The sequence below is a fragment of the Lissotriton helveticus genome, chromosome 9 (genome assembly GCF_964261635.1).
Source record: "Lissotriton helveticus chromosome 9, aLisHel1.1, whole genome shotgun sequence".
Taxonomy (NCBI): domain Eukaryota; kingdom Metazoa; phylum Chordata; class Amphibia; order Caudata; family Salamandridae; genus Lissotriton; species Lissotriton helveticus.
The window spans coordinates 645932987-645948669 of NC_136070.1; positions in this window are offsets into that span (position 1 = coordinate 645932987).

Sequence of the window (15683 nt, forward strand, 5' to 3'; positions counted from 1 at the left end):
TCGCCCTGAGCAGATTGAAATGATCAGAGTGTTGTGGACCTTCTAGAGATGCGCAGGCTTCTGGCTTACTTTTAGATAAGAAATTTCCACAAGAGAGGAACAGGTCAAAGTATAATTAACACTGAAGGTACCGACTGGCATCCTGAGACAATTAGACAGGATACGGAGAGGGTGCATAGAAATACACAGAAGGCTGACAACTGTGCATCTGAGTGAAAGGAGGCGACTCGAAGGCCAGTGTCCTGCACGTCGGCATCAGGCAGGAGCTCATCTAGGGGGCACTCGAGGAACCATCGGGTGAGCGTCTCTCACCTCCATCGAAAGCAGGGGAGTGGAGTTTTTCTGCATAAAGCGGAGTGGCATCAAATTTGTTTTCACGAAGGATGGTAACTGGCCAAAGGTGAGCGCTGAATGTGTGAATCATTACCACCAAGCATGACAGAGCTTGTAGAACACTTCGACATCCTGCCACAAATATAAAGGGGAACGTTACGAAGTATAGTATGTGTGTTCTCTCCCAGCTCATGTAAAGCGCTCTGATACCTTTACGTCGAGTTCGCACTATATAAAACTGCAATTTGGAGAAAGAGAGCAAGGGAGAGGGTGAGGATGAGGGAGAGGGCGAGGGAGAGAGACAGGGAGAGAGAGAGAGGGAGAGAGAGAGAGAGAGACACACATCTGGTGGCCAAATCTCAAAACATAAAATCAGATAACGTGCAATACCGGCTTTCCTGCTTATCCAAACTGTGTGATCCTAGGCAAACATTTTATTCCACAGAGCCTCATTTTTAGGTCGAAGCCTACCAGACGGTGCAGCTATTTGGTTTGCTCATGACATCGTGGGGAAATTCTGAAAGCTTCTCTGGGAATACATTTCACCTATTGCTTGACATTGTCTTTGTAGTTTGTAACTCACAGTTGCCTGCTTTCTATTTTCTGGTTTTAGTTGCTTTGGGCTGTCCAGCTTGAGTACATCTCTCTCGTGGGCATCCCTTGTTTACTGGATCCTTCCGAGTCCTGTCTCTCTGTAAACAGGCCTTTAAATCTTATCTTGTCACATTTGCTGTGCATTGAAGACAGAGCTCAAATGTCACTCTCTGTCTTCCAAGGGAGCTTGGTGTTTACTTTTCTTTCTCTGACTTCAAAGTGATAGAAATGTTTTTATGTGACAATCCTGCACAGTGCCCATATGAGACTAGAGGGTGTAGGATGTTATTTTTTCTTGCACCCAACAAACATTATCTGTGCTGATGTTATATCGGAATTAGGAAAATACAAATGAAGCACATTTTCTTTGTAATTCTGAACTGGGATGAAAACAAATATTTGAATATGATCAAAGCACATCATTACAGTAGGTGATGACATTTCCACACATTATCGTTTGTGCGCAGTAAAACTGTATGTTGGTGCAAATGTAATGGTCATTTCAATTGATAATGTGTTGTCTGTAATGGCAGTGCACCAATCCACTCTACAACACACTATGTACCTGATGCAGATCACAACATGTGCATATGATGTAAATAGGTCAGTGAGTTACTGCTTTTGTCAGTGAGATCCTTTTGTTACTTGCAGTTTGTAAGATAAAATCCTAACATACAACTGCGAGCTAATAACGGTCATCAAAGAGCTGCATGCAAACTGCAAGGAAAAAATTGGAGCGTTATGTTTCTTTCCCCACAGTCTTTGATTGATTACCCTAGTGTTTCAAAAATAAATTGTTATCTTTTCATTTTCAGCACCTGGTAAAGCCTGACAACCTGAAACATTACCGCATTTTGGGGCAATTTCTCAGCAAACAACAAGAGGACCCCAACCTCCTTTTCTGCTCTTTCACCCCGGCTACCACCCAGCAAACACCAGTGTTAAAGGTAAGCAAACTGATGCTATATTTTTTTACATGGGAGTTAGGGCTATGTATGTGGTCACTCTCAAGGCCCTCAAGCAGTGAGTGTTTCAGTGCCTCCAGCAACCACTATGGCACAGTGAGGCAGGAGGCAGTAAGGCTGTATTTTTAGCAGTCTTTTTTTGGAAAGGGGAGCTGTTGGAGATTTATTACGAACCTGCACAAGATATATGTATTTATACTGAAATTTGGTATTATTGCACTGCACCTTATACGTTGTACTTTGATTATTGACAGGTTTCTTTAATATATATATATTGGTAAGGTCAGCAACACCATCATGAATACAGTACAAGAGCTGATTGCAAGGTCATTCCAGGCACGGCCACTTGAACAAAAAAACATTTAAAGCAATTAGGACCTCATCAGCCTGAAATTAACCTACAGAAAACTTCCCAGGACAGAGGAAAATGGTCAAAACGTACATTCTCAAATGCCTGGTACACAAAAGCTGATTGGCTTACAGGATGCCCTATAAGAAATTCTCTGTTCTGCTTCCCCTGCTTGCTGTTTGGTGGTGACTTTTCTTGGACACGTCAAGGAATCACTGACTTGAAGCATTTATCTGAAAAAATAAAGAAGCATGCATTCACAAGAAATCATATGGAAAACCTGACAAGACTGGGAATGTTGGGGGAAGATGCACCAATTGAGCAGCAGATAAATGATGCATATCGCAAAACCATACAAAAACACAATGAGGCCGTTGATAAGAACAGATAAATTCTATCCAAGATCATTGATTGCATTCGTTTCTGTGGTGCTTTCGAACTGGCATTGCGAGGCCATGACGAATCAGAAACTTCCTCAAAACCTGGGATCTTCCGAAGCCTAGTGGATTTAATGGCAACCATAGACAAGGATTTGGAAACACATTTAGCACGTGCTACAGTCTTTAAGGGCACCTCTAAAACAATACAAAATGAACTCCTTGAGTGTATGCTCGAAATTATAAGAAGCCATATTGTGCAAGAGTTGCGAAACACAGACTTTGTGGCTATTCAGGCTGATGACACCACTGATGTGGCCACTAAAACACAGTCCGTGTTAGTGTTTCGGTACCTTGACAGTGACAGAAACATTGTGGAGAGGTTCTATGGTTTCACACATTTAAGTGACTCTAGTGCAGCAACCATTACTGAAGCTATACTGTGTCAACTGAACTTAATTTTTCCGGACCTGCCTCAAAAACAAAAACTTATCGCACAAAGCTATGATGGTGCGTCCGTAATGAGTGGAAGCCTTAGTGGAGTGCAGAAACGAATTTGAGATGTGTGCCCTAATGCACATTTTGTGCACTGTTACGCCCACCAACTCAATCTTATTAAGCAACAGGCAGAATCAAAGATCAGAGAGACATGAGTTTTCTTTCAGGATATAGGAGGCATGGCAGCATTCTTCTCACATTACCCCAAAAGAACAGAAGCCCTTCATGAGATTGTGGACAAAAGCGTTCCAAGGGGATCCTCAACTCGTTGGAACTTTTACATTCGTACAGTCAACCTAATCTTTGAAAATAGGGAGGGCCTTGAGAAATGTTTTGCCGCCATAGGAGCCAATGAAAAGTTTGATCACACAAGTCAGAATGAAGCCTATGGCTTTATTAGAACACTACAAGACAAAGAGTTTCAGTTCTTACTGTTTTTATTGCATGAAATAATGCGTGATGTTGTTGTGTTATACGATCAGTTACAACGAAAAGACATAGATACTGTCTTTGTGAAAGACTCTACAACTACATTTGTACAAAGCATAAGGAAAGTGAGAGATGGGGTTGACAATTTTAAAAGCAAACTGCCGGAGCATTCTGCTTTTGCAAACCGCAGGCAAAACATCACCTCTCTGGTTCGAATTGCAAAGGAGATATGTGACATTGTAATTGTGCAGGCACAAGAACGTTTTTCATTCACTAAACATTTGGTGAGTGCCACATTATTGCAAAGTCAAGAGTTTGCACAATATGATGAATCCTTCCCCCCGGAGCGTGCTCTGAATCAGGCTGTAGAAGCATATCCTATGCTCAAAAAAGAGCAGCTGAGAACTCAGTTGACTGTACTGTACCGAATGCCTGTGTACCGGAAGGCCACAAGTGCCTTGACTTTGCGGACTTTAATATATAAGCTGAATATGCAAAAGTCACTTACAGAGTGATGAAGCAAAGCTTCGCATATTTTGCGACTTGCTGTATTCATGAACCTCGTCTGTGTGTAACAAAGTAATAATTGTATGTCTTACTAATGTTTATTTTATGTTAAACGAGGTTTCCCGACGCTTGCATATGTGTTTTACTAAAATAATTTACTCGAGTCATTTAAAATGTCTGCCGCTTGTATTTAGTTACTGCGCATGCGTCAGCCACACTCACGTGTCCTGACGTGTCTGCAGAGTTGGAGGGAAAATTATGCGCATGCGTAATACATAGCTTTGCCGATAACGTGGTACTGCTCGTGCCACTGCTCTTGTGACTGTTGATATGTAGCTAACATTTAGACTGCATAAGTATATTTCTTAGTGATAAGTTGAAAGTACAAACCCTGTGATGGGTTTTCATAATGTTATTTTTATGTATTAATTTGTTTTCGCTTACTTTTCATGTACCGCGGGGAATGGGGGTCTGACGGCACCAAAAGCCATCTTGGAGGTCCCTTCTACGCATGTGCGACTTTCTGGGGCACCGACAACCTTGGCTGATGGAACACCGCCAGTTGGCAGTGATGGGCAAGATGCTCCTGAGAACTGACCTGCGAACTCGGCTGGACGAAATCATGTGTCCCTGTTCCGCTACATTGTACAATTGTCATTGTATTTGCGCAGTTTCTCATGGGAACCCCAATCTCGCTAGGCGGTACCCAGATATGTAAATGAAGCATCCAAATAGTGTGTTATGATTGGTGTGTTACCCAAATCCTACCTTTGGACCAATCAAAATTGGGGATTCTGACACTTTGCAACATTTGGGGGGTGGTACCCTGTCCCAAAAGAGTATATCTACCCTGGGTTCACCTAGGGAATTTGTCCGACTTGTCTGGTTTAGCTGACCTGTCACTGACCCATCGCACTCAATAGGTGACTGAAGATACAGAGCGCTGCGGAGCACTCTGTCCGAAATTGACCATAGACTAAGGTTTTACTGAACCTTAAAGTGCTGGCGAAGCACTTTGCTGGGAGTTCGCTGACCCAATCGGGGTCTTGATCGATAGCTGCAGAGAGGGTGGAGCGCAGGCGTTGCTTCCAAACTGCGGGTGCGGTCCTGTCCTGAGCGGTCCTGTCCTGAGGGTTTGCTGTCCTGTCCTGAGGGTCCTGTCCTGATTCCTATTCCGAGGGTATCCTGTCCTGTCCTGGGTGTCCATTCTGCACCTGCTGTCCTTTGAGGGGTATCCTTCTTTGAGGGTTTCCTGTCCTTAACTGACCCGTGGCCAGGGTTTGGTTTCCACACCAGTCTAGGTAAATACTGCTCTAAATTCTTTAAAACTTGCACCTTTCTATTTTTCTGTCTTTTGCTTCAATAAAGAGACATCTTTGCACATGTTGATTTTCCATGCTTTTTTGCCGCAACTATTGAAACGTAAAGTCATTTGCATATTTTCTTAATATGTTCCCATGTTACCCTACCTTTTAGAAATCATATTTTGCATTGCAGTTTGTCATTTTCTGATATGGTCTAGAACGGCCTTACTTAAATTGTCTAAAGACTCCCTGCCCTGAATGCATAGCGTTACTTGTTGCATCTCATATTAGCGTTTCTATGATTACCCTGACTTTATTTCTCTATAGTTATGTACTTTTCATTATTTCGGTTATTGATTGCCTTATTCTTGTAAGTTTGATGCTTGATGAAAACGAACTTTAGATAAAGCTTTTAAAACTTCCAGTTGTCCGTGGTCATTTTACAACAGTATTGAAAGATATTTGAATTTGCATTTGCTGCCTTTCCTTTTACAGCTAGGCCCCTGATCCGTTGAGGTCATAGGTACCCGTGTTGGTGGATGGTAAGTCGGGTACACTGAGTAATAACGGTAGGGAACACACAAATTGGTAGTAGCCCGTGAAGTCGCCTGGTCAATGAATAGTGTGAATTGAAAGTATATGGGCCCTGAAGCCGGAAACGGCGAAATCATTGGCTGGGTGACCTCGCGCGCTCTATCAGTTTTTCTGGTAGCGCAGAGGATGGTTAGGGACTAGCTAAAGGTTAGGTAGGACTAGTTAGACTAGTTAAGTCGGTAGCTGCTAGTATATTAATGCTGCTATAAGAGCGGCTGTTCCGAGGGACCCGATCACTCTCTTGTGAATACGCTGCTGAAATTCATGAACTGTTTTTTCATTATTATTCTTGTTCTTATATTGTTATATGTATTAATCCATGCGTTTGTAAACCGTATTGTTTCTTGTTGTCCGAACTCCCCGGGGAATTGAAAGGGCAAGTGGTGAATAGAATCCATTGTCCTGAGGTCGCAGGCTTAAGGAAAGTTAGGTGCAGGTTAGGATAACCGGGAAGCACTAACTAGGGTTTTCTGAATACATGTGTGAATAAATGTCAGTAACGAGGTTCATTGGCAAAATTCCCATAGTGGCGTAACCTAGTAAGGGTCACATCGGAAGAGTAGCAGGTTCATCGGAGCTTGGGTGAAAGCAGAGGGGTCCGCTGGGAAACCTTAGACTCGGATATATCCCGGAGAAGTGGATGAGTTTAGGGGAATAACAGGTTCACCGATGCTAGAGTGAAGGGTAGGCGGAAGAGATCTACCCGCAGCGCGTGAAAAGTAAATGGAAGTAGTTTACTTGCAGTAAAACAAAGCTATCCTGTCTAGACACTTGAGCACTGTGGCGAATGTGTATTCGTTGTTAAATAACCAAGCACTGAGCACTTTAGAAAGCAAGAAAGTTTCCGTTACCTTGTGAAGGGAGGGAGTCAGCCGCGAAGCGTCTCTGACGTCACTCCGTGCCGCGCTGGGATTGGTAGAAACAGCGGGCGGGTAGCGGGGCTGGAATTGTAAAGGAGGGGTGAAGCGCCGAGGAGTGAGAACTGTCTCACGAAGGGGCCGCGCACCCATTGGTCGAAACTATTTGAACCCGTGCACCCCATTGGTTGCACGAAATTGCAAGGCGCGTTCTGATTGGAGGTAACTTTGTAAACAGAGTTAAACGTAGAAATCGTATGTGGCACTCGTATTGTCCAGAGACTAGACCCGATCCGAGAAACCAAGGGTTTGAAAGGGATCAGTGGAAAGCCAATAGATACGATATTATGTACGGAGCTAAGAGAAAGATGTCCCTTGTAAATAGGGTAAAGAATTATTTCAAAACGGACAAACCGATTAAGTCTAGAGAGGGTGTTATTGTCCCGCCACCGAATACTCCCGCCTCATTCATGATGTTTGACCGAGGGTACAATACCTGTGTGTGGTTGGAGAACTGGGTGAAGTACACAAAAGATGACGGAATATTGGCTTTTCCGTTAGACGGTACTTTCAATGGTAGGATTTTATTTAATTTGAGAACCCGAATGAATGAATTGCATCCCAGACCGAGACTAACGCAGTATGAGGCATTAGAGGAATGGGAGATTGAGGCTTTCGAAAGGGAGAAACCTCGATTGGACAAAGGTCTGACCAAGTGGTACCCAAGGCTGAAACAGGAGACTAGGGATAAAAGGATGAAACAGTGGAGGCAGAGCATGATTGTTGAGGGTCTGTTTCCCATGATGCCAGCAGGTAACCCTTCTGTGGGAGAGAAAAGAACTGAAAAGAGTAAGCATTGGGGGGCCCTTGGGGAGTCAGACGATGAATTGTTAGATGACATCTTTACGAGAAGTCCGCCCCCTTATAATGAGGGAGCCCGATCTTCCAGTACAGGAGAGAATCCCCAGCGTCCATCTGTCAAAGAGGAGGACAGATCCCTATGTAGGGAGGGAGGTGGCCAGGTGTTGCCCTATTTTGAGAATCCCGGACCCACGGAAGTACGAAATATATATCCCAGTATGCCCGTGAGCCCGGAAGAAAAATATTCCCGAGAAAAGCTCTTTTACCCCAGACCTCTTTATGAAAACGAAGAAAAGCCATTAAGTTCAGGAGTGCCCTTTTTGCAGCCTCCATATAGGGAGGAGCGCAGGTCATTTGGGACAGGAACTTTGTTCCCGAAACCAAATTATGGTGGGGGACCGAGTGAAACGCATCCTACTGCCCCGAGTTTTACGCCTCAACTGACCCCACAGATAATGCCTGAACGAACATTAGGAAGGATATTGGAAGAGAGGGAGCAAGAAGTTCTGGCTAGACAGAGAACAGAAATAATTCAGAAAATCTCCCAGTTGAACACCAGTCCTGAGGCTTTGACTATTCCCGTAACTATTGGACCAGTGGTTCCGTTGTATGGGAATAGTCAGGGAAATCCGAATCCTCCAGTTATGAACCCAATTATGGCACCACCCAGACAGGAACCCATAATAATAGATGATCAGTCCAGTGAGTGTGAGTCTGAAGTTGCGTTCTTGGACCTGCCCAACAAACAGACCGGAAAAGGAGTGCCGAAGCGGCAAAATCATTTTGATGCGAAAGAAATTAAATTAGAATCAACGTCAGGTACTAGGAGTGTGTCTCTGGTAACTCCGGAAGAAATTGAAAATTGGAGTCGTGAATTAGAAAAGCAGACTCCGCAAACGAAAACTTTGGACCTCTACAAACTAAGAGTAGAAATAGAGGAATTAATGGCAGGAAATGTGGGATTGGACAGATTGAATACCTATTCTGAAGAAGAGTTGCTGTTTATGTGTAAAAGCCTTACCCGGAGTACTAGGGTGCTCCACGAAAAACTGACAGACACCGCAGCTAGTATGGGGATAGATATATCCAGATCGAAGCCCTTGCAGAAACCATACCGAGCTGAGTTCTCAGACAAGGATTTAGAGAACTTGAATGTGTCAGGGAGGAAGTTGCAGATTAAAGAGTTGCTTGCAGTTTTGCAAAAATGGGAAGACGTGGAAAGATGGAAAACGAGGTGGGCACGAAAGAAAGATGAGGCCCGATCCAGACAAGCTACCCCTGAGTTCCCTCTGAGGGAAGTAGAAAAGCCCGAAACGTTATGCCCCATGCGTGAAGTACCGGGAGGGAGGTATGTGCACGTTCCATGGTCCAGACAGGATATTGTGTCCTTTACTAACGATTTTCCGAAACTGCGCGAGAAGCCGGTTGAATGGTACCGGCAAGTGGAAAGGTTCGTAAAGGTGCAAAAATGCCTGTGGACAGACCTGGATGGGTTTTTCGACATTGTGGTCCCGGTCGATCTAAGGACCGAGTGTAAAATAGCCATAGCCTGGCCTAGTGAGGAGTACACAAGAGATAAAGAAACAGGGGAACCTTCGAAGGAAGTCATGAGAAAATATGAGCAGGTAATTCAGCACTTGAAAGAAAAGGTGCCCGCAAAGGAAACTGATTGGACCAGGATAGAAAGAACAACGCAGGAAAGGGATGAGACAGTGCACTCCTATTATGAAAGGCTGTTGCAGGTGTTTAAAACCTACAGTGGTATAGATAACATCGAGATGAAGGATATGACGCACTTTATTTACAGGTTTGTAAATGGTTTAAGACCTGAAATTTGTCAGTGGATAAAAGATAACAAAATCTGTTGGCACTCCAAAAAGGTAGACGAGGTCCTGCGGTACGCAAAGTACTGGGAGGACGAAATGGCAGAAAAGAAAAAGGCTCTCAAAGAGAAGGTCATGTGGGCTCAGGTGAAGCTTGCAGAACAGCAGGAAAAGCAGTTGAGTAACATGGTCAACAATGCTAAGAACGAAGGTCATGGGGGAGGGGGAGGAGGCAAGCCCCGGCCCAAAATGAGCAGGGAAGAGGCTATGAAGAAATTTCCCTGCCATCAGTGCGGCGAAATTGGACACTGGCGTAACGAGTGTCCTTATTTGCCAGATGATAACCCCAAAACTCCTGATTTAACTCCACAGACGCAGAAAGAAAGACCAAGAAAGACTCAACCACAGGTAAAAACAGTGCAGGTGCCCCGAGCTCCTAAGCAAGTGCATAGGGGGAAAGCGACAGAGGGGGATGAGATAGAAGTCTGGGAAAGCAATGAGAACAGAAATGCAGCAACTTCGCAGTATCTATTGAATGATACCTTCCTTTGTGATGACCAGTACTGACGGGGCCTGAGAGGGGAGGATGAGGAGTGCGTACTTGGCGCCTCCTTGCCGGTAGACCAGTCCGGACCATACATTGAAGGGAAGGTTGACGGAAATTATGTCACCTTTCTGTTGGACACTGGCGCTACCCGTCCTACTGTGAGAACAGTGGATGTTCCAAACCTACCCCTCTCGGGAGAAGCCATCCAAGTAGTGGGTGTATCTAATCAATTGATTAGTACTCCCGTTACCAAGCCCATGGAGATCTCAATTGGAAACTTTAAGGAAATGCATAGATTTGTCGTTTGCGACACCAGTCCAGTAAACTTACTGGGACGTGATTTGCTGTGCAAAATGAACTGTACCATCTTTTGCACACCAAAGGGTGTTGAAATTCAGACCCCAGATGAAGACGGCATTTATAAATTAATGCTGATCAGACCTGACTCAGAAATTAAACGAATGACCATGCAGGATTTGCCCAGAGAACTACAAGAAGCAGTGAAGCCAGAGGTATGGGACTTTACTGGGAAAGATGTAGGGTTAATGAAAAACGTGGACCCCATACAGATAGCAATAAAGGACAATGCAGTATACCCCAATACTAAACCCTACAGAATGAATGCAGAAGTGAAAGCTGGTGTTACTCTGGAAATACAGAAATTGCTAGAAGGAAACATCATACAGGAGGTAATGAGTAGCCCATGTAACTCCCCGATTATGGGCATCAAGAAGCCTAGTGGCAAGTACAGAGTAGTGCAGGATCTACGGAAAGTCAACAAGATAGTAGTTCCCTGTTGCCCTATTGTCCCGAACCCAGCAGTGATTCTGTATCGGATTCCCTGGGATGCTGAATGGTTCACTGTGATAGACCTGTGTCATGCATTCTTTTCCATTCCCTTGCATCCAGATAGCAAATTTCTTTTCTCATTTGCCTTCAATGGTCACGTGTATTGCTGGAACCGGGTCCCTCAAGGGTACACAGAGAGCCCCTCTATCTTTAATCAGATCTTGAAAAAATGTTTGGAAACTTTGGTCTTACCTGGAAACTATGTGCAGTACATAGACGACCTCTTGGTGGCGTCTAAAAGTCATAGGGATTGTGTGATTGACACCATTGCCCTACTGAATCACCTGTGTGAGAAGGGACACAAAGTGGCCCCTGACAAATTACAGTTCTGTGCAAAATCAGTAAAATATCTGGGGCACCAGATAGAGAAAGGTGTCAGGAAAGTGACATCCGAGAGAGTGAGAATAATTCAAAAGATGCAGTTACCCCGTACTCAGAAAGAAATCAGAATGTTCCTGGGTGTGATAGGATACTGCAGGCAGTGGATTCTGGGATTTGCAGTCCTAGCTAGGCCCTTGATAAAAATGACCAAGAGAGGAACACCTGATATTGTAGAATGGAATGATGAAAGCTTAACAGCCTTCACCAAACTGCGAGATTGTCTGTGTACAGCTCCTGCATTGGGAATGCCAGACTATTCCAAGGAGTTTGCCCTATTCTGTGACACTCGCGATAATTGCGCGTTGTCAGTCCTGACACAAAATCATGGCACAACGAGAAGGCCTGTAGCATATTTCTCTGCCACCCTGGATCCAGTGGCTGCTGGATTACCAGGTTGTCTGAAAGCAGTAGCTGCTACCTGTGCCAGTTTAGAGCAAAGTGAGTCCATTGTCATGGGACATCCTGTAACTGTGTATGTCCCACATGGAGTAGTAATTTTACTGACTAGAACAAAAACTCAGTATCTCACCCCTAGTCGGCTGACTAAATACGAGAGGATTCTTGTGGGTGCTGCAAATGTAAACATTGTTAGGTGCAGTATTCTGAACCCAGCCACCTTACTCCCCGACCCAAAGGATATGGAAGGGGGGGTGGATGATGAGCATGATTGCATTGATTTAACAGAATTCAATACCAAGCCACGCCCAGACATAAAAGAAACACCATTGCCTGAGCATGATAAGGAACTATTTGTGGATGGTTCATGTCTAAGGCATGAACAAGGAGGCCTGAGTGCTGCCTATGCGGTAGTCTCCTTAGACAAAATTGAAGAAGCAGGTTATCTATATCACATAAAGTCTGCACAAGTAGCCGAATTGATCGCTATGATAAAAGCCTGCCAAATTGGGAAAAATCTACGCATAACAGTGTATACTGACAGTCAGTACTGTTATGGGGTTGTGCATGACTTTGGCCAATTGTGGCTACAGAGGGAGTTCCTGACTTCATCGGGTACCCCTATTCGAAATGGAAAAGTTGTTCAAGACCTTTTAGAGGCAGGAACTGGCAGTGGTAAAATGTGTTGCTCATAAGAAGGGCATTGACCTTGTATCACTGGGAAATGATTTTGCTGATCGAGTGGCCCAGTGGTGCGCCAGAGATCGGTATATCGTAAATCCAAAACGAGGGGGGGCCAGGAACCAGCTGCCAACTTCAGGTGTTTGAAGAAGTGCCTACATGGGATGAAGTGAAAGAGTGGCAGCAGGCGGCACCTTGGCAAGAAAGAGAGAAATGGAAGGAAGATGGGTGTCGACCAAGACGTGTGGATGGTGTCATTTTGGGCCCAACTGGTATGGCTGTGTTACCTAGACACTTACTTAGCACAATGGCGAGGTTGATACATGAAGGATCACACATTGGTAGGGACGCCATGATTCTAGTGTTCCAACAGACTTGGTACAGTAAAAAGTTCAGGAAAGTAGCAGAATCCCTCTGCCAGAGGTGCCTGTCATGTCAAAAGATTAACCCAGGCAAGAAAACGGTGGTAGAACTGGGAAAAATTGGGAGGTCCGGGGGTCCCTTTGTGAGGATACAGGTTGATTTCATCACCATGCCCCGGCGTGAAGGGAAGCGATATGTCCTTGTCATGGTCTGTTTATTTTCCAAGTGGGTGGAGGCTTTCCCTACTCCCCAAAATGACGCAATAACCGTAGCTAAGTGTTTACTAAAAGAACTGATACCTAGGTTCGGAATGCCAGTCACTATTGAATCAGATAGAGGCCGACATTTTCATAATGAAGTGATCGATGAACTCTGTAAGGCCTTTGGAATTTCACAAAAACTTCACTGTGCCTACCGTCCAGAGGCTTCTGGAATAGTGGAACAAGTAAATGGAACTATCAAAAACAGACTAGCAAAACTGTGTGATGCATCTGGCATGAACTGGGTGAAGGCCCTGCCCCTGGTCCTGATGGGACTCAGAAGTGTTCCAGACCGCAAGACAGGCCTAAGTCCCCATGAAATCATTATGGGAAGAGTGATGAGACAAGCATGGGTACCAGGAAGCAAACTGTTGAGTATTACTGATGATTTGGTGCTTGAATACTGCAAGAGATTGGGTGACCAAGTGCGTTCTATCTCTCGCCAGATCGGAGAAGACGCCATCCTCAATCCAACGACTCCTCTCCACAAACTGGCCCCGGGGGACTGGGTGAAGATAAAGAAGCATACTCGGAAGAGCTGCCTGGAGCCAAGGTGGGGAGAGAAACGTCAGGTGATCCTGGTAACTAGCACAGCAGTAAAGTGTGCAGGAGTTCCACGCTGGGTACACGCCAGCCACACCCAGAAGGTATTACCAGACAAAGAGCCTGAAGAAGAAGGGCGTCAAGCAGAGGACTCTGCAGGAGCCAGACCGGAAGTAGTTGACGACGTACAGCCCAGTACCAGTCGAGCTGCAGGATCAGCAGACGTTGGCCCAGGAATAGTTGATAACGAACTACCAAGAGCCCAGCCTGCTGAAGGGATCCAAGAAGCTGAGCCGGAAGTAGCTGAAGACGAGCTGCCAAGCATATGGCCAGAAGAGTGGATTCCCTTGATTGATCTCACTGAAGACCCCATTCGAACAAGTGAGCGACTTCGGGAAGGTAGAGAGTGGACTAGAGAGGAAAGGCAAGGCACAGGCGAAGAACCTCAGAATCTTGAGATTCACATCAAAACTGAGGAAGGAGAAGGTCAGACAGGGACAGAGCACGGGATTGATACAGAACAAGTGGATGCTGCAGAGCCAGTGCCCGATACTGAACAGGTGAAGTATACAGAGCAAGTGTTTGATACTCCTCCACTGACTCCTGATATCGGGAAGGGACAGACTAGACATAGCGTAATAGTTCGAGCAGAAGAAAGTCCAGAGATCGAAGTGCTTGAACAGGATCAGATAGAATTAGAAGAACGTGTTCAGGAAACAGAGTCAGAGACACTTGAAGAGCAAACACATAATTTACCTGAACAAGGCCAGATTAGTACCCAGGCAGAAGAAATAGATGCGAGCCCTGGAATTAGTCAGATAGAAGAAGAAGAAACTGAAACAGAATTGCCAACAGTTAATGAGAACAAAAGGGCAAGAGAAGGAAACGAAGTCCAAGTACCAATCAAAAGACTCAAGAAAAGGAAGCATCTGGAGCCTAGATTCGTAAAGAAATTGAGACTGAGGATAAAAACGGTGGAAGAGAAACGTGCAGAAGAAAGGAGAAGTGCACGCATAGCTAAGCAACAAGAAGATACCTCCAATCGAAGGAGTGATCGAATAAAGAAACAAAACAAGAAGTACAAGTCACCTGAATGGACACTTGTGTTGGAAGAACTTGAAGATCTTGATATAACTGACGTAAGCGACGGAGAGCCCGTCCCTGAGTACTCTGACGAAGAAGAAGAAGAACCACCGTGAATTTGCACAAAGTAAGATACTTGTGTAAAGTCACAAAGAGGGGTTGAGAAACTTCTTCTGAAGCCGAAATGTCTGATTCAAACGTGAATGGTAGACCTAGTCGCAGCTGTTGCAAAACATGCTGCAAGGTATGTGTCTGTAGTGTAGTTGTCCTGATATTAGTTTGGATAGGACTAACAATTTTCATTCCCTTTGCTGTGAGCAAAAATACTAACATTGTCCCTACTGAAATTGTAAATACTGACAGTGAGGAGTTGACAACACAGAGTGTAGCAAGACATGAAAGAGCACTGAGACAAACAAAACAAGACTTAGAAGCATCAGATGAGGGAGGACTACATTTTCATGGAGTTAAGAACAGGACACACTTAAATGTTTTCGCAAACTTGTTAATACACTATGTAGAGACTATGGAAATTGAAGATTGCTATGTCTGCATGAAGCTACCTACCTCTGTAGCTGAAGGCGTGACATACCATCACTTGCCACTGACATATGGAATCTCCTGTAGTATTTTAGCTAGTTTATTTTACAAAAGAGGACCGTTACAGTACTATTACTCTAACAATGACGTGATCTTTTCTGAGCTTCCTATACGTGGGAACTTGAATCCTGTACATACCAAAAGTGACGTAATACGATATATGGGAGACTACTTTCTGACTATAGGTAACATTGACATAGCGGACGCACACAGAGATAACTTGACTTGTTCTTTGCGTGAGCAGGAAAAGATGTTCCTGAACATGGCAGAGAAAAGGAGAATTAAAATACAAAAGAAGGCTAATGACGAAAGTCAGAAAAGGCCGAGATGGGCAGAGAACATGGAAGGCACCTCATCTGGTGGGGCGGGTCCTGCTCTGTTGCTGGATTTTGAAAAGAAAGGCAAGCTATGTCTTCACCGCGAGAAGACTAGCTATTATAATAACATTTTCATTGGTTCCAGTGAATGCGAACATAATTACAAGGTAAT